We start from the raw sequence: 19,936 nt of genomic DNA, 5'->3' as shown, positions 1-19,936 counted from the left end.
GGCACTTTCTGGTTTAAGGATTTCGGTGTGCTGCAGCCCAGGGGTGTCAGAAACCCTCTGAAAGTAATAGCCATGACTCAGCAGAAAATCCTTCCTCGGCTCGAACGACTTATTCAGCTGCTGGAAGAAAGCAAAGCAGTTGGCCAGTCGACTAGCACGCAGGGACAGCAGAGCTCTAGTACAATATCCTCATTTATGATTTAATATAGAAATGTTAATCGTGCTTTTGTCTCAGTTGAGAAATCTTTCTCTGTAGGCAAGCAGGCTTTCGGGCGAGACAGCGATTCTAGAGCTTGGACCGAATCGGCATCTGTTGTGAAAGGTAAATTTGAATGCACAGAGAGAGGAAAAATAGCGAGATTCTGCTTGTCAGAGTTTCACTGCTGTGTTTGTGTCTCCTGCTGAGCCAGGTGTCTCAACTCAGTCCTTTAAGATCAAATGAAGGCTTCGTCTGCGAGTGAACAGAATGCCACGATGCCCTCTCTTCCTCTGTCAAACCCGTCTTACGCTCAGAAAAGTCAGGAGAAAACGCAGCTGAACAGCCAGGGTGAGGCTGTCTTAGGTCTAAGATGTTACTGGCATCCTCATTTCAGATCACGACGTGATGTTCTCTCTTGTTTCATTCAGATGTCCAATCTCTCTTGGAGCCTGGTGCGTCTGCACATATGAGTATCCCAAAGCTTGCAGGTCAGAGCATTTCAATGGAGGACTTTGAGTGTAACCCAGTGTGTGTTTAAGCCTCAAAGTTTTTGTTCACTTTTAAGGTCACTTTGAACAGCAGGAAAACAGTGGAGCAAAAAACCTGATATGTTACATTGCTTTAGCTTTTGACCTAAATAGATATTTAGTCTATTATTAGGTTTTCTAGGGCAGGCGACACAATGTTTATACTCGGGGTATAAATACTATACAGCTATGGAAAATATTAAGAGATTGCATCAAAGATATTATCAGTTCTCAGTTGAGTAAAATGTTAATTTGTGTTTTATATCTATTTAAAAAGCTACTGATGATGTGTCTTAAATGTCAATTAAGATTATGATTTGGAGTACACATTTGTATAAAATAACAATAGGTCAAAATAAAAAAAATTAATGTTTTCAGAACTTAAGTATTGGGAAAATAGGTTTATGTATTACGTAGAAAATTTACACATACAGTACAGTACCTGACAAAAGTCTTGACATCGATGCCAGTTTTAAGAGCAACAAATAATAACTTGACTTCTAGTTGATCATTTGGTAAAGTGGCAGAAGGTCGATTTTTCTGAAGAATTATCTGTTAAACTGCATCCTAATCATCCCAAATACTGCAGAAAACTATTGGAACAGAAATCAGGGAAATTTGGTGAAGGAAAAGTCATGGCTTGGAGTTACATTCAGTTAGGGGGCATACAAGAGATCTGCAGAGTGGATGGAAACTGCAACAGTCTGAGATATCAAGACATTTGTGCTGCCCATTACATTACAAAGATGCTCCAGGATTGGCCTGCCCAAACACCAGACATGAACATTATTGAGCATGTGTGGGGTAAGATGAAGGAGGAGGCATTGAAGATGAAGCCAAAGAATCTTGATGAACTCTGGGAGTCCTGCAAGAACGCTTTCTTTGCTATTCCAGATGACTTTATAAATAAGTTATTTGAGGCATTGCAGAGATATATGGATGCAGTCCTCCAAGCTGGGAGTCATACACAATATTAATTCTTTTTCTACCGCACCTTGACTTTATATTGTAGACTGTACATTATTTCTGTTGAGTGACTAGACTTTTGTCTAAGCAAAGTCAGACCTTACTGTACTAATTAAATCTTTTAAAATCAAGGCATGATCATATTTTGTTTGGTAAGATAAGCGTTATCTAGAGGCCTTTGCCTTATAAGCCACTTTTGATATTATTATTATTATTTCTTGTTCCTAAAACTTGGATAGGCCACAAGACTTGTCAGGTAGTGTATATTTTCCCCCAATTTACAGTATAAAAACTAGATATTTTATTTTGGCATATTGTCTAAAATGCTCTAAATGATACTAATTTCATAAAAAAAAAATTAGGATAGGTTTTCAGCAAACAAATGAACAGTTTACTCCAAAACGTAGCTATTAATGGCTAATCCAGTAACCAGATAATATTAAACTGGTCACGTAATGTTTCCCAGAGCTGTATTTATTTATATTTTATAATAAAGGCTTATTTATTCTAAATATGGACAAGCTCATAAATACTGTATTGAGGCTCTGACACACCAGCTTAGCTTTTTGCTGTGTGTTCTTTGCAGCTCCCTCTGGGGCTTTTTGCCAAATTGAACGTGTTGAATTTCTGTCCAACATCATTGGTGAGAAAATTTGGATTGGCTGTTCAGTTTAGGGAACAAGAATACAAATGAAAATGTTGAAAAACAGATTTCAAAATGACATACAGTTATGCTGTAGTTTTGTTATCTCCAAGAAGTGAATCTATTTGTAATGGAATGGAATGAAGAGATATATCAGGATTATTATGTTCAGGAAGTTAGTATGCTTTGTTTAAAGTTTGCGTGCTTCCCTAGTTTCGATTTCCCCTTCTGAATGATGAATATATACTACTGGTACCTGCTGATATAGACTCTTATTTCCAGTCACACGGGCACAGACTGTACCTAGTGGGCCGTTGGCTGTAATCTTTGCCAACAGCAAACTTTTTGGCTCAGATGTAGCTGACACAGGGCAACACCACAGTCGGCTTTTGTTGCCACTAGTTCTCTGAAGTCAGCTTGATGTGACAGTACACCATAATTGCACATTTCAGTGGCTAGGCTGAGACAAGCCTATTTAAGTCAGAGTACAACTGTTCCGGAAAATGTGCGTTGAATCCAAAAGTCAAACAATGCTGCCTTTGAAGGAGTCATTCCTTCCAGTGTCCCGAGATACCTTCATCTGATGGATTTGTGTAGCAGCAAGGATGTATCCTTTGCATTTTGTGTGTAAATGTACAATTTTTGACTAACTTTTCCCATTTTGTCATATAGATGATACAACAAGACGGATCAGAGCAGCAATAATATTGTTGTTTTGCCTCTCCCCACACCCTAACCATTCAGAATTCCAAAGGCAAGGTGTGGGTCCCTGTGTGACATCATAAACCAAGGAAAACAACACTTGTTGTGTAGATTTTAAAACAAATGATCTTGGACTTTAAGATTTGTAGTAGACCTTTATTTATTCTCAAACACTACACACGCACTAACATTCAAAAAATGGAAAAAGCACAATATGACCCCTTAAAGTAAGGTGACCATACATCCTTTTTACCCGGACATGTCCTCTTTTTGGCACAAAAAAACGTCTAAAATCTTCATAAAATGTCTGGGATTAATTGTAATTATTGTCTGATAATTAATTGTATGTATTTTTGCATTACTTTTACCTTTTTTAGGCCATGACTTGCATGCCATGATTGGTTGGTCATGTACATATGCAAACATTGGCCAGTGTCTCAATTCCTCCTCACCAAAGCAACAGCCAAGAGAGAGAGAGAGAGAGCAGCAGCTTTCACACTTGCACTTTTGGTCTACAACCGGGTTCATTTGACGTCAGAGTTTGGTATGTTTAGCTAGTGTGAACGCATCTTCTGAGCTCGAGTGTACACCCGTCAACCATACCCAGTCCGCCTAAAAGAGGTGGTCTGGGGAAATCTGGTACAGTTCACTTCTGATATGAATGCAATCGTACCAAATAACAGACGTGGACCACCAACTGTACAACAAACTTTAGCTTTTATAATGTTCATTCGTGTGCGTGTATCACCAACCTTCATGACAAGTGGGACTGACCCAATGCAAACAGTGATAATAACCCCTTTCACACAGTGATACCAGTAAATATCTGGAAAATTTCGAGGACAACTTTACCGGTAAATTTATAAAAAGGTGTTCACACAGGCACGGACATTCCGGAATTGTTCAGGAAAGACCATTCACACATCTATTTCAAAATACCGGTAAATTCTGACATCATTAATCAGAATTGACCTCTAAATGGCTGCGCTTGTATTTGTAAACATAGAAGAGGTCTGCCTTTTCATGATGGTTTCACTTTTATTTTTAGCTTTAGCATTCATGCAGCTTTGTGAGACATCCAAAGGCAGAAACGCAAACCGCAGCTAAATGTTTACACAATTGACTACATTACAATTTATGTGGATAGATACGTATTGTGAACAACTTATATGAAAACATATGGATGAACACTTTCACATGTCGAAATGTTCATAATATGTCTGTGTGCTGGCACTCACCGGCTCCTTCACGTGCACACATGTCAAGCAACTGAAGGAAGCAGAGCTTGAAGGTAAACAAACAGCAGCTTATCATTTGCATTTTATAGATAATTTTTGACACAATTATCATTAAGAAGGCACATAGAAACGATATCTGACTGACTTCTAGCAGCTAAATGTGTCTGGAAAAATATTCAAACACTTTTATTTACATAAACCACGCGGATGTGAATGCGTCTGAGTGTTCTGATTAGCTAAAGCTGACGTCTCACGTCAGCACATTCTAGACGTGAACGGGCTCTTTCCAGTAATGTTACTTCTGCGTTCACACAGCGCAGCATTTCGGCAAATTACCGGTAATGTTACAACTTCTCTTTCCGGAAAATTGGCAGAACAAATTTATCTGTATTTTCAAAAAGGGCCTGTTCACACATGCAGACCTTTCCGGAAAATTGCCAGTAAAATTTTTTCTGAAAGGTCTGTATGTATGAAAAGGGCTAAAATCTGCTTGTCTCCACCAAAAACGACTTCTGCTGAAAGCGCGTGATGTTCTGAACTTTTAAAAGGTTTTTGCAGCAGATAGACGCTAGTGGCTCACTGTATTTTGGTTTTGGTATCAAAACCAAAAGCTTTAGTAAAGGCAGATTGAGCGTGGTATGCGGACGTCTCCATCTTGGCACTTTGCTTTCATGGCCATCACCTAGCAACAGCTGTACACAAAACAGCAGCTTAATGATGCAAGCATACCGGCGTTCCAAAGGAAAAAATACGACGTAAACACAAACCAGCCGAGGGTGGGGGGACAATCGAACTTGGGTTCGGACCTGGCATTCGGACCAAGTGTGAAAGCACCCGAACCTGTCACTAGGTGCCACATATCTCTCAAAGTGAAGTTTATTTATAAACAAATTTCGAGAGGATCACGTGCTTATGATTGTTCACAGCTGTTCCAACTTTAGCTCATGGCTAATTATCCCATCAGACGATCCTTAACTTACTACAAATAACCAGACTTTTCTCATCTCAATATCTTCGTCTTGAAGAACCCCCCCCCCCCCCCATCCAACTCTACTTTCCCTCCTTTCAAATGGGCGACACGGTGGCCAGTGATTAGCACTGTTGCCTCACAGCAAGAATGCCCCTGGTTTAATTCCTTTCCAAACCAGGCGACATTTCTGTGCGGAGTTTTGCTCGTTCTCCCCGTGCTCGCATGGGTTTTCACCGGGTCCTCCGGTTTCCTCCCACAGTTCGAAAACAAGCACCCTAAATAATTAATCCAACATTTTCACCAAGCTCCGAGTACACCTTCTCAGCATCCATATCTGATACTTAGCTACACTAAAGACACTACACTCAGATCTACCTGAGCTCAAACTCCCCCCTTGCCCTGCAACGGGAGGGAGCCCAGGGCTCGAGGATCTTATAAGCTCAGGGCTCTCTTCCGGGACAGCACGCCAAACAACCTTCATTATCAATCATCAGCTAAGTGTGAACTCTTGAATAGCATAAAAATGAAAAAGTGAAATTCTTTTTATTTTAATTTACTTTAACCTATTGAAAAGAAACTTTATTTAAAAGGTGTTAAATGCTAAACTTTTTTTTTATTCTATTGTTGACAACCAAGCGTTTAATGGAAAGATTATACTTGTATAGAGACATAGTTTAATGGTTGTGAAAGCACTTGTCAAATATTTACCCAGTTCACTACTCCCCTCCCCAGCCCGTCCTCTTTTTTGAAATGTGAAATATGGTCACCCTACCTTTAAATAACTTTTGCATTTTGGCGGTAAGTCCATATAGATGTAGTTCTAATTAAAAGCTATGATGAAACCCAAGGGCAAAAAACTTATTTTTCTGTGTTGCAGAAGAGGACTGGTCCAGACTAGTAGCGCTGTCTCCTCTCTTCCAGCTGATGAAGGAAGTGGAGCAGCAGCTCAGGGATTGTGCCAGAGACAGAGGCCTGATGAAGATCCAGCCCTCAGGTCAGGCTCTAATTATCACCCCTGAAACGTGCAATCCGCACTCATCACAACTGCAAAGTCATTAGTGTAGCAACAGATGATTTAATGCCACGAGAACCACTGCATATAAATCAGTGGGAAAAATAACTTGAGCTATATTTTTAGCAGTTTCTTCACGGGCTGTAAAGGAGCATACTACGCACATCACAATGTATTTAACCACAACTTTTTTGTTGAAGTTTGCAAGGAGTGGTCAAAGGGAGTGAAAGTGTGGTTGTGTTCAGGTTTCAGTCGACCGTTCATGGATTTCATGGATGCGCAGTGGGAGTGTGAAGGAGAGCTGATTCAAGTGAGCTCTGAAACGCTCAACCCACGAGAGCTTCTGCTCTACCAGCATGGACAGTTTCTCCTCCAGCACCTTCACCTACATAAAATGGTCTGGATCTGTCTTCATTTTTTTTCTCACTTGCTTTTATGTTCTCATAGGGCCTGTTCACACCTGGTTTTGAAGGAATAGTTCATCCAAAAAAATAAATTAAAACATAATTTACTCACCCACAGGCCATCCTCATTGCATATGGCTTTTTCTGTCATATGACCACACTTGGAGTAGTTTTACATTTTATTTTGGTTTTTCCATGCTTTATAATCCTGCAAGATTAATCTGTTAACAAACTAACCCACACATCGAATTATATTTATTTAAATTATATAATTAATTATAATATAATAATTATATAATATTATATACTATATATTAACTAATATAATATTAATAAAATAGTAATTATATATAATAATTATATATAATTCAATTATAAACTTCAATAACTGATGTCTGGCACCGGCCAAATGCTTGTTATACGTGACATACGTTGTTTGAAATTCTGTGACTAGAAGTATCTCGCAGGAACAACTTACCACACAGTTTGTTTACTACAGAAGATGGCAATGAACTAGAAAACTAGTTGGCTTGGTGTCACTGCATAGCGTTATACAGTATATTGCTCCTAAAATGCGGCATACATTTGTCTACCCGTCTTACGTTATGGTCATACGATGTATGTCAGTTGTGCATAGCGTGCATTTGTTTACCACAGGATATTAGTAATTGGGGTTTATAATTGAAAACTCTGAAATATTTCTGTTTTAAAAACACATTGATCCACTTAATAAGACATGTTTTAACCCACTGGCTAGTTTGATGATGATGTTATTTACAGTATGTGCTTCTAGCATCTTCAAAATAAAAGCCACTATTCAACATCATTTTACAGCATGGAAGAGCGAGGAGAAAATGTAAAGCTTCTCTGACTGTGTGTGTATGACAGGAAAAAGTCATATACATTGAGAATGGGTACATAAATTATGAGGTAATTTAAATCTTTAGAAAAACCTAATTCTTCAAAAATGCTTTTACATCAATCCACTTCCGAAATCCAAATCCTAAAGTGCTAAATAAATAATGCTAAATAGAGGTGTGAACGGTGACAAACTATTGAGCTTGTGCACTTTTGACCACGCCCAAAGGTTGTCAAACATGCATTGCATTGCTATCGGGGTGTAGGTGTAGCTCATGTATGTTAAAAAAACGACATGTACTCTTATAGTCCTCATTGTACAAGCGCACAGTATAAACTGACCAGTAAATTCAGATTACATACAGATGTGTGACCAGTAGAATCAATATGTCATGAACTTTTATTACAGAAAAGCAAAGATGAAGATGAATTATAGATGAAAGATGAATTATTTTGGCTGTGTCACATGTCTGTATTTTATATAATACATCTCTAAAATATTCTGAAACCATCTTGGTGGTGTGGTTTTTGTGGAAACTAAAAAACAGGAATACATAAGAACATGAATGAAAATTACCTCATAATTGTCTCTCTCTTGTGTATATTTTGAAGAATGCTGGTTTTTACGACCCATCGACTTCCATTGCAGGAAAAAAGAATACTATGGAAGTTAATAGATCCAAACAATCAGCATTCTTCAAAATATCTTCTTTTGGGATCAACCAAAAAAAAAAAAAAATAAAAAAACCCAAATAGACTTTGAACAAGTGAAAGGTGAGTGAATGATGACAGAATTTCCATTTTTGGGTGAAATAACCCTTTAAACACAATAAAAATGTAATATTTTTAAAAAGTATATGCATTATACTAGTATTGTAGCACCTTACTTTCTTTATATAAAAGCTGAATTTTCAGCATTGTTACTTTGGCCTTCAGCATTACATGTTGCTTTTGAAATTGTTCTAATGTGAGGATAATAACATCATATCTTAATATTAAAATGTGGAAAAAGTGAAGCAAGATGGATACTTTCCGGATGCACTGTAAATGTCTTTACATTTTACAATTGTTTGATACATAAGTTGAGTAGTTTCACAGCTTTGATTTTCTTCATCCTAGATACCAGCAGTAAAGCTTCAGCTGGCTTCAAGTCTTCCTACCAACGACTACCATAACAATGCATTCCGTAACTCTTTCTATTATCAGGTATTCATACATATACACAGCTAATGAACCAGCTTTATATATAGAACATATGAAAGGCTATTAATAATTCACCTAACTTTAAGAAGTGATAATTGGCACCACATTCCCTGTGATATAATTGGTTTCACAGTTAGTTTGGTTGCACTATGGTAAAATGTCCTCATTTGTCAGTCACCGGGTGAGTGATAATTAATTCATGTTAAGCACATTTAGTGCTCTGTCATACAAACCCCTCTACTGTACACTTAACACTCCCTGTGCCTTCAGGAGGACTCAGAGAGGACTCTGTTTGTTCGCAGTCAGAGGTTACAGTCGGTGGGTGGCATGTCTTTGATGCTCATGCACTGTGCTGCACATATTTCCACTGGCCAGATGAACACAGACTGCACTCCTGCCTTCCAGAGGGCCTTCTTCAAGGTGGTAAATGCATCTGATTGACAGAAGCACAGCTTGAACAAGCCAGTAAAGGAAAATGCTTGTTTTAGGGCTTTTCACACTGTGCTTAACACTGGATTATTGGCATTCTTAACCCCACTTTTATCAGAGGAGCATTTGACTTAATTTATAATCAATACTTTTTACTCAGAGTTATCAAACCCTGCTCTGGAGCATTGTTAACCCTGCAATCATGTGTGCTAAATTTGTATGTTGCAAAATAGTGCTGCAACAATGTAATCATGTCACCTTTAAAAAAAAACACATTATCCAAAAATTAAAAACAGTCAGTCTACTACACTTTGTTGTAAAATCCTGCAGATTTCTTATTAGTAAAGAGGTTCTGCTGTCTCACAACGTGATGTTTGATAAACAAATTTCGGGAGGAGCACGCGCAGAAGTTTCAGTATCAAATATGTCATTGACAATTATTCTATTATCCAATCAGTTCTTGACCAAACCCCTATATATACCAAAGCTGTCTTACCTGCAGCATCTTACGACTTTAGCATCCCTCCACCACCCCGTCACCTCACCTCTTAAGCATCACTATCCCGGGGGGAGCGTTCTGGGGCCGGGCTAGATACTTCGCTCGAATCCCTATTCCTCTTTGTTTCCTGATAAGAGGAATGACTCGAGTTTAGGTGTCTTCCCCGAGCTCAGAGCCCTCTCCCCGGACAGCACGCCAAATACGCTTTATTCTGAAACTGTTGCAAGTGTGAACTCGTGAAATCTTCTAATGGTCATCTGAATTTCCACAAGATGAAATGACATGTTCAGGAAATGGTCAGTGTTTACCAAACTTGGATATTGGGATGCAATAAGTGAAGTTTATTTATAAATAACCCCCCCCCCCCAATACTAAAGTGGCATCATAGTCAAACTCTTAGCAAGCCTTATATCTCCTTAGACATCTTATATCCGACATTAACCAGAAATAAGTTGAGGGAAATCATCAAGATCTAACTGAACTCCCCTTATCTTATTGACTATATTATTCAATGTGGAAGTGTGTGTGTTTTTGCGATTGTTTTAGAACTTCCGATTCAGCTGCCTATGGGAGAAATGACTAGGAATAATAAATGGCAAAAAACGGTCAAACAACTTACTCTACAAACAAGTATTGGCATGACAATACAGACAAAGTAGAATATTATAATAAGAAAATATCAGTTTGCAACACCAAGCAGCAAAACGAGCTGTTTTTAACGTCTAAAAAAGAATGGAAGTGAATGAGACCAGAAGTTTCGAGCCGAGATGATTCAAATGGCTGCGCCCACTCGTACACGGAGAATAAGGTGAATAAGCTAGGGTTCTCTCTCAGGACAGGATTCCAAACAAGCTTATTACCAATCATCAGCTACATTAGGTGTGAACTCTTGAAAATGTGAAACAATTTGCAAGTTTCACATAAGAACTTAATGTGCTTAAAGGGATAGTTCATGCAAAAATAAAAATTTCCACTTAATTTACTCACACTCATGCCATCCAAGATGTAGGTGACTTTCTTTCTTCAGTAGAAGAGTAAAGACAAACTTTTTTTTTGCTGAAACTGTTATTCTCTGGTATCCACATAATGGAAGTGAGTGCTACATATAATTAAAAGAGACCAAACCATAATTTCAAGACCAAAAGATCTTATGAACCAAAACCATGATTCTTTGCAACAAACTGAGCACTATTTAAAACTTTATTGCCTGTTATTCACAGCCTGGGCAAACGGCTCTGAGCACTGGAGTATGCACTAGGAGTATTTTGTTTAGTAACGACGTATTTGAGAGCACAAAATCACATGTGAGCTCTTACACTTAGTTTGTTGTACTACAGAAAGAGAGGACATGCCCACAGACATGTCATCATGTGACGGGACATTTATTATGGTTCTACTTAAAAAGGAAAGTCACCTACATCTTTGATGGCCTGAGGGTGAGCAAACGAACATTCCTTCATTCATTCATTCCTTCATTCATTGCCTTTATTAATCAGGGGTCTCCACAGCGGAATGAACCGCTAACTTATCCAGCATATGTTTTTACGCAGCGGATGCCCTTCCAGCTGCAACCCATCACTGGAAAACACCCCTACACACTCATTCCCACACATACATTATGGACAAGTCACCCAATTCACCTAGACCACGTGTTTTTGGACTTGTGGGGGAAACCGGAGCACCCGGAGGAAACCCACGCCAACACAGGGAGAAAGTAAATGAACAGTAAATGTAAATTTTTGGATGAATGATCCCCTTAACTGAGAACAGTCATGACAGGTGTATTGAAGAGTAATCCAAAGCAAAGTGCTCAAACGGGCCACCTTACGGCCAAAGTCAGAGGGTACAAGTCATGGTCCCATGATTCTTTGCACATGTTTGCTATGGCAAAATGTGTTTATTTTGGATCCCCTACACTCCTAATCACTTTAAAGCTCTCACTCTGTAGGGTAAACACTTCAGGGCACAGTAGTGAATCCTTCAAGATGGAACATAACCCAGCTTTGCATGAGGTTGTGTCGCCCACATTTGCATTTGTATGAAAGGAAGTCAGTGGAATGAAAAGTGTATTCTTACTGCAGCTTTGGAGTTTCCAAATAGCTCAGACTTGATATTTTCCCACTTTCTACTTGGAGATAGAATTTCAAATATTCAACATTTTAACTTGGGACAGATTGATCAGCCCCAACCGACACATCATTTGGTTTTACATTCAAGATGGTGCCAAATACTGCTTCCACTTGAACTTAGCAGTCTGATGGGCTGGATCTAACTGAGGTGTGAAGTGGGACATTTTAGTGGGATATTCCCACATCCAACCTTATCTTGAATGTGCAACCAACAGCCAATCATGTGCTTCCTATTAATAAACTTCAGACAGTAATAAAACAGTATAAACAATAATACTTTAAGATTTGAAGAGTGAAAATGTCAAATGGTAATGAAAAAAATGCACAGATTACAGTGAAAACATTGTTTAATTCTGGAATTTATAGACTGAAAAGTCCATTCAGGAAAAACATCAAAAACATTACTATAATCTGTATATTAACAGACTTGCATGATGTGCTTGCCCGATCAATGCCATTAACACTGCAACTAAGCTTTAACCAAGGGTTTATGAATGTACAGTGTAAAACAACCATCAGCTATAATAAAAGCATCATACATTTTTTTATCAAAATGACCCAGTGTTCTGTTTCTAATGTTCAACTATTTGAAGTTAAAAGCACAACAGTGTGTTTATTATTATTATTAGTGACCTCATGTCTTGCATGCATTTCCAGGTTTTACAGGTGGGCCTCAGTGAGCTTTTCCATTCAAGACTAGGACAAGCGGACAGTCCTGAACACGATAGGATAAAAGATTTGGCATCTGATGGAGCTCTCGAAGGTCTTCTGTTGGAAAGAGTGCAGAAACCAAGTCCTGGGATTTTCTCTGAGGATGTAAGTTAGATTTTTTTTGGCTACATTCGCCCCTTATATTCTCAGTAGCTGTTGCCAGGTAAGTCACAGTGCTACAGCAGATACCGTAGGATCAGACTGACATGGTTGAAGTAATACTCGTGCGGGGTGTGAGGTTTCGCTTGTGTGCTGTTTTCTGGGCAGGAGGTTTTGGGCCGTCTGAGCAAGTACAGAGAGGCTTCAGTTTTCCGCCGGGTTGAGAGTCTTCTGAAAGAGCCTCCCAAGAGCCTGGAGATCCACCTCAACACCGACCCGTCACTCAACCACGGCACAGACAGCCAAGACGCCGCTCCTCAGTGAGCTGACATTTTAACTTTGAACAGCGCTGTCTTTCTGACAGTGATGAATTCAGCTTTCAAAGGCATGTTATACTGTGCACTGCAGGTATCTGATGGTTTTTGACAGTAACAGCCCTTGGACCAGGTTAGAGCACCTAGTTTTGCTTGAGGACCATCAAATGATGATGATCTTTATAGGAATTCTTCTAATTTAATTTCTAATGTGCTTTTAGTTTTAAAGGTCTAGTGAAAATAAAATAACGTTATTTAGATGTTAGTATAAATATCTTATGGCCCGTTTCCACTGAGTGGTACAGTTTGGTATGGTACGGTTCAGTACGCTTTTTAATAATTTCCACTGTCAAAGGAACCTAAAAGCGAACTGTACCGTACCACTTTTTGGACCCTTTGCAAAGGGTATCTAGCCTGGCAAAAGGGCATCAAAAGGCAGAGCTAGACGTGCAGCTGAACACTATTGGTTTACAGAGATACGTCATTCGCTCGCGCACAAGCCAGAAGGAAAATAAAGGAACCGCCGTGTTTTAAATACACAGCCGAGAGATTACACTGTAATAATATATACATATAATAATGAGCCATGGTCGACCCATGCTCAACCAGACCATGTCGTCATCTTGATGAACAGCCACAAAGCCAAAAAGAGGAGCAGATTCTACCCTGTGCCCTGTAGTTTTTTACAAGGCTGTCTAAAGCGTGAGCGGATTCGCTTTCTTGCTTGCTCTCGTGTGCACGTCTATATTTGCAAAAACAAACTTCTTGAGCTGATATTGATTGATTGTTGAAGTGCTTCTGACGTCGGATCCTATCAGAAACGAACAAATGCGAGAGTGATGTGCAAAAAAACAAAGGAGAAGCCGGAAAAAACAAAGGAGCAAATGATTTTTGCAGCAACCTAAAACATGAACAAACGGCCATGTTTAACTATTATCATCACCTTTTAGACTATTATGAATTCAGAATGATGGAATTACTTTTTAACGGAGGTTACAAGTGCTGGTGAAGATTAAAGATACAGATGAGAGGTTTGCACTGACTGTGGGCTATATGTTGCGTGTTGCTTTTCAACCAAAATAAGGACTAAATCTATGCTGTAAGAGGCTGTATGTGCATATGTTGCATTTATTTATTTATTTATTTTATGTAATCGCAGACGTTACAGTAGGCTATTTCGCATCATTGATCTGCAGTTATAATCATGTTCATAGAAACGTAAGTAATGAACATTTATACACAAGTATTTATGTGTATAAAACATCTGTTTTGTGAGAAGTGCTTCTCATATGACATGTGAACTACTCGTACAGCTTTACTGTAATGACGTCGACTGAAATTTTTTGTCATACACCATGCCCACCAAAAGAGTACCATCGGTACCTTTTTAGCAGTGGAAACGCAAGCCTGATAAAGGTGACCCGTACTGAACTGTACTGTACCACTCAGTGCAAACAGGCCATTAGTCTTCTAGTTTATCTACGTGTAAGCTAGTGGGGTACAAAACAATTACAAAATTCACGTTTAGAAGATACAAAACTGATATAAACATGTAAAACTTACAGTTTATCACTTCTGCCAAAATGGATCAAAGTTTTTTTTTTTACGTTACCCCATACTTCAGTTTCTCATCATCAAATCTTGACCACTCAAAAGCTCTCTAATATCTGACATGTCCCGCTCCTCATTTGCTTTTCATTTGATGCACTTGATCTCAACCACTCTTACTGGCAAAGCTGTGAGAAAACAAAACGCTATTGGCTGTTTTATTTAATAGGAGGAGCTATTCTGTCCCACCTTCTCTTAGTTTTGCAGTTGAGATTACATCAACCATCGAATAAAAAAGCACATTTCAAAGCACTTCATTGGACCTTTAATGTATTTTAGTGATGAAAGGGGCATGTTAGGAAATCAGGTGCCTGATAATCTACCTAGTTCTATCAGATAAAACAAATTTACAGAAAATAACACACAGTTTACTTGTACACACAACCTGTAATAGTCAGGGTGCAGTTTGTAAAAAAATAAAAATAAATAAATAAATAAACATTTTTAAATATCTGAAATTTAAATTCAGATGCTAATTTTCAAAATAATGTGTAATAATACCGTGCAAAGTGAATATACGGAAAAATAATTGCTCCGAATGGCTTGCTCTATATGGATATCTTCTTCACAGCTATAATGGTGATGTGTATGTGTCACGGATTGGCCAGGCTCTTCCACCAACATCACGCACCGAGCACCTTCACCTGAGTATTAACCACGCACAGCTGCACCCAATCACTCCCATTCACTATATAAGCACACACCTCACTTCACTCATTGTCCGGTCTCGTTCCTACGAAGCGGACTCTGAGTGAACCACTTCCTAGGTTTCACTCCCCTACGATCTCAGCAAATATACTTACCTTATCTCTGTTTTCATTCCAGTCTGTCCAGTGTTCCAGTTGTCCTGTCAACGTTGTGTGTCTCGTCAGTCTGTCTTCCCCGCAAGTCCTCTGGTGTGTGCATTCGGTCATCCTTCTGTGTCTGTCATCCCACCTGGCAAAGAGAATCATCAGTTCATCCAAACTCCATTTCCACTCTCAATCATTATCCAAATTACTCTGCTGTTGTAATAAACCTCATTTATACTTACTCCCCTTGTTTGTCCGTCTGCTTCCGTAACAGAAGACCGGACCTTCAACTACCAACAGCATGAGCACTCACGATCCCCTTCAGGAGTTGGTGGATTCATTGAAGAGAGTGCTACTACCATCTGCTCCACTTCCCGAAGCACCACCAGCACCGAGCACTTCTTCACCGTCCACCCACTCATCCAGTCCCATGGCTCGACCAGCGCCCTACTCTGGCGGGGCGGAGGAGTGCAATGGATTTCTCCTACAATGTTCTCTGGTATTCACTATGCAACCCGAGTTATACCCTACAGATCGGTCCAAAATCGCATTCATCATCTCCCTTCTCTCTGGGTCGGCTCTTCGGTGGGCTGAAACCATCTGGCAACAGTCTGGGCCGGTAACAAATTCCATTCAGTCATTCACCCAATATTTCAAGGAGGTTTTTGGTCGCGCGGATGCCGAAGTAGCAGCTGGAGAACAGTTATACCATCTCAAACAGGGAGCCATGTCCACTCAGGATTATGCTCTCAGGTTCCGAACTCTGGCTGCTGCTAGCGGGTGGAATGAGCGATCTCTCCTCACAACCTACCGGCTCGGACTAGAGCCCAGCCTCCGGTTACAGCTGGCCGCCCTCGACGACACGATGGGATTGGAGAAGTTCATCCAACACTCTCTGCGTTGTTCCGATCGTCTGAGGGTCTACCAGCATGATCCTCCACCGGTATCACAAGCACTCCTCCGTTCGCCAGAGCCAGCCGTCCCTCCAGAACCAGAGCCCATGATCATAGAATCTGGTAGACTCACAATCACCGAGCGACAGAGGAGGCTGACCCGGGGTCTGTGCATGTACTGTGGTGCCAAAGGACATGTCAGGCTGGACTGTCCCATCCGTCCAACACGCTCTGTGGTGAGTTTGTTCAGTTCTCCCATTGAACAAATGCATCCTCTCACCACTAATGTCCAGTTAACTACCCCTTCTGTCTCAGTTTCAGTCACAGCCCTCATCGACTCCGGGTCAGCAGGAAATTTCATCTCGCACGCCCTCTGTCGCCGACTACAGCTTAACACCGAAGCCTCGACGCACGTCTACCAGATTCAGCCCATAACCAACGATATCCATTCTCAGGCACGTATCCATCGAAAATGTGAACCCGTCAATCTCCAAGTAGGACTGCTCCACAAAGAGGAGATTCAATTTCTGGTTCTGGAGGGTGCATCGATGGATATCATCTTAGGGCGCCCGTGGCTGGTGAAGCACGATCCCATCCTCTCTTGGGGCACAGGAGAGATTAAGAGATGGGGAGAAGAATGCAGATCCAGCTGTTTTCCCGATCTACCCTTACAAATTCAAAGACCCCTTACCGTCTACGTCACGTCTGTCGAAAGTCCTGTCGAGAAAATATCCATTCAGATCCCGAAGATCTACTCCTCATACGAGGATGTATTTTGCCCCAAGAGAGCTTCCCAGCTACCTCCACATCGGCCATGGGACTGCGCCATAGACCTGCTTCCAGATGCTCCTATGCCCAGAGGTAGGATCTACCCGTTGTCCCTTCCGGAGACCAAGGCAATGGAGGAGTACATCCATGAGGCTCTGAGTCAGGGGTATATCCGCCCATCCACGTCACCTGCTGCCTCAAGTTTCTTCTTCGTGGCTAAAAAGGATGGAGGGCTGCGGCCATGTATCGATTACAGAACCCTAAATCAAGGTACAGTCAAGTTCCGGTATCCCCTTCCTCTCGTCCCTGCGGCCCTGGAACAACTCAGATCCGCCAAAATTTTCACCAAGTTGGACCTCCGCAGCGCCTATAACCTGGTGAGAATACGTGAGGGGGACGAGTGGAAGACTGGGTTTGTGACCCCTACTGGACACTACGAGTACCTGGTCATGCCCTATGGTCTGGTTAACGCCCCCTCCGTATTCCAAAACTTCATCCACGAAGTTCTCCGGGAGTTCCTTCATCTCTTCGTCATTGTATACATAGATGATATCCTGATTTACTCCCGGAGTGAGGCCGAACATCGCCACCACGTTGCGGAGGTCCTGAAAACCCTCAGGAAACACCGCCTGTACCTCAAGGCTGAAAAATGCTCCTTCCATTCACCATCTGTTCAGTTCTTGGGGTACATCATCGATCAAAGAGGGGTTCGTATGGACGAGGGGAAGGTCACTTCCGTCATCTCCTGGCCCGAACCAAAGACCATAAAGGAACTCCAACGTTTCCTAGGATTTGCTAATTTCTACCGACGTTTCATCCAGAATTACAGTCTCATCACCGCTCCGCTCACCAACCTGTTGAAAAATAAACCCAAAGCACTACCCTGGCCTCCCGAAGCCGCCGCAGCCTTCCAAAACCTAAAAGAATCCTTCACTCAAGCCCCACTGCTGACTCATCCTGATCCTGACTTGCCGTTTGTGGTCGAAGTGGATGCATCGACCACCGGAGTGGGAGCCATCCTGTCCCAGTACCACGGTACTCCTTCATTACTCCATCCATGTGCCTATTTCTCCCGGAAGCTCAGCCCGGCGGAAAGGAACTATGACATCGGAAATCGAGAACTTCTGGCCATCAAGCTCGCCCTGGAGGAGTGGCGACACTGGTTGGAGGGGGCCAAACATTCGTTCCAGGTGATCACAGATCATAAAAATCTCCAATACCTAAAAGATGCTAAAAGACTCTGTCCTCGTCAAGCCCGTTGGTCATTGTTCTTCTCCAGATTTCAGTTCTCTATCTCATATCGACCAGGTTCAAAGAACATCAGAGCAGACGCACTTTCCAGAATTCACGACCAGCATGAAATTATTGAGACACCGGCCAAGATCCTTCCCGATCAGATCACTATCTGTCCCATCCAATGGTCCGCTCCTACAGTAAACGCCACTCCAGAATCCAGAACTCCGCCGGGCTGTCCCCCCAATCGACGCTTCATCCCTGAAAACCAACGGGTAGATCTCATTCATTCCAGCCATACATCTCTGGGCACAGGACATCCTGGGGCCAACAACACCCTCTCGCTGCTATCCCAACGCTTTTGGTGGCCGAACATGGCGAGGGATGTGAGAAGATACGTCCAAGGCTGCAGAGAATGCGCTATGGCGAAGAGTCCTCGCCATCTACCTGCTGGTAAACTCCATCCCTTGCCCATCCCAAACCGCCCCTGGTCACACCTAGGAGTTGACTTCATGACAGACCTCCCATTGTCTGAAGGTAACACCTGCATTCTAGTCATCATAGATCGATTCTCTAAATTCTGTCGTTTGATTCCTTTGAAAGGTATACCCACAGCCCTAGAGACCGCCGAAAACCTGTTCAACCACGTCTTTCGAAATTTTGGGTTACCAGAAGATATAGTCTCGGATCGAGGACCCCAATTCATCTCCAGACTATGGAGAGCATTCTTCAGACTCCTAGGTGTGACCGTAAGCCTCTCGTCTGGCTATCACCCCCAAACCAACGGCCAGACAGAGAGGAAAATTCAGGAAGTGGGGCGGTTCCTCCGGACCTTCTGTCACGGTCACCAAAACTCCTGGAGCCAGTTTCTGGGCTGGGCGGAATACGCCCAGAATTCCCTGCGGCAACCTACCACCGGACTCACGCCATTCCAGTGCATCCTAGGGTTCCAACCTCCACTCTTCCCCTGGGATGGCGCACCATCTGATGTCCCCGCAGTGGATTACTGGTTCCGGGAGAGCGAGAGAGTCTGGGACGATGCTCATCACCATCTCCAGAGGGCAGTACGCAGAACAAAGGAGGTATCTGATAAGAGGAGGATTCCAGGCCCCATCTATACTCCAGGACAAAAGGTCTGGCTCTCCACCAGAGATATCCGGTTGCGACTGCCCTCCCGAAAATTAAGTCCCAGATTTGTTGGTCCCTTCACCATTCTGGAACAGGTCAACCCCGTCACATACAAATTACAGTTACCACCACAGTACAGAATCCACCCCACATTCCACGTGTCCCTTCTAAAACCCTTTCACGATCCTCTGATTCCCTCCACAGAGCCTGGCCATGAAGAGGAACCTCCTCCCCCCCTGATGTTAGAAGAAGGGGCCATCTACCAAGTCAAGGACATCCTACGGTCCCGGCGTCGTGGTGGTCAGCTTGAATACCTCGTCGACTGGGAAGGATACGGTCCAGAAGAGAGGTCATGGGTCTCCAGATCCGATATACTAGATCCCGCACTTATGGAAGAGTTCCACTCCAATCACCCAGAATTTCCAGCACCTCGAGGACGAGGTAGACCACCACGACGTCGGAGGTTCAGGCCCTCAGGAGCGGGCCCTGGGGAGGGGGGTAATGTCACGGATTGGCCAGGCTCTTCCACCAACATCACGCACCGAGCACCTTCACCTGAGTATTAACCACGCACAGCTGCACCCAATCACTCCCATTCACTATATAAGCACA

General features: G+C 41.9%; 1 long non-coding RNA gene across 1 annotated transcript; it reads left to right on the top strand.

Moving 5' to 3' along the window:
- Positions 1-690, top strand: LOC130241450 (uncharacterized). Its single transcript, XR_008838878.1, has 4 exons — positions 1-178; positions 257-322; positions 411-547; positions 628-690. It is a non-coding gene; the product is annotated as an uncharacterized LOC130241450 (long non-coding RNA).
- The last annotated feature ends 19,246 nt before the right edge of the window (positions 691-19,936 follow it).

Source organism: Danio aesculapii, chromosome 15, assembly GCF_903798145.1.
Source record: "Danio aesculapii chromosome 15, fDanAes4.1, whole genome shotgun sequence".
In the NCBI taxonomy this organism is placed as follows: Eukaryota; Metazoa; Chordata; class Actinopteri; order Cypriniformes; family Danionidae; genus Danio; species Danio aesculapii.
This window is presented reverse-complemented; position numbering and strand designations above follow the sequence as displayed.